Source organism: Meleagris gallopavo, chromosome 3 (genome assembly GCF_000146605.3).
Source record: "Meleagris gallopavo isolate NT-WF06-2002-E0010 breed Aviagen turkey brand Nicholas breeding stock chromosome 3, Turkey_5.1, whole genome shotgun sequence".
Classification (NCBI taxonomy): Eukaryota; Metazoa; Chordata; class Aves; order Galliformes; family Phasianidae; genus Meleagris; species Meleagris gallopavo.
The window spans coordinates 92922710-92923304 of NC_015013.2; the positions used below are offsets into that span (position 1 = coordinate 92922710).

The 595-nt window shown below is 54.1% G+C and overlaps 1 pseudogene; it reads left to right on the forward strand.

Moving 5' to 3' along the window:
- The first annotated feature begins 58 nt into the window (after window positions 1-58).
- LOC100542926 overlaps window positions 59-595 on the forward strand; it is a 2832-nt pseudogene continuing 2295 nt past the window's right edge.

The window sequence follows — 595 nt, forward strand, 5'->3', positions numbered from 1 at the left end:
AGCATTGAGAGGAGATCCTTAACAGTCCACAGGTAAGCATGAGGAACCTGGCCTTGAATTCCCCCAGGGATGAGGAACGCACAAGTTCACTGGGCAGCCTGTGCCAGGACTTCACCAGCGCCTGTGTCAAGAATTTCTTCCTTACTTCCTTAGTTTAGATAACTAAATTTCTGGCCACAAACACGACTGCATGAGTAGCACACGATGGCATCACTGAGGAGACCACATCACTCCTGCAGAGCTTTGGACAAGCCTTCCAACACCTGCCACGAGATGCGCCTTCCTCAACACTCCAGTCACACTCAAAGATGCCGACAGGGTCAAAGGATCAAATCCACAACACAAGGAAATGAAAAGGAGGTGTTGTGGGAAGACAATGACACCCCACCTCATGACTTCTCTGGGTTGGGCATGCAACAGCAGCGTTCTGCACAGTGCTGCCATGCGCAGAGGCTCTCTCCAAGCCCTCAGGCACTCACACAGCAGCATAAAAGCCGGCCCTGTGCCTCGCTCCCTCACACCACTCTCCTGTCGCCTTCTGCTCTGTGCTCTTCCAGGTGAGCTGCACTCCCCGCTGCCCTCCTTTGGCCACCCC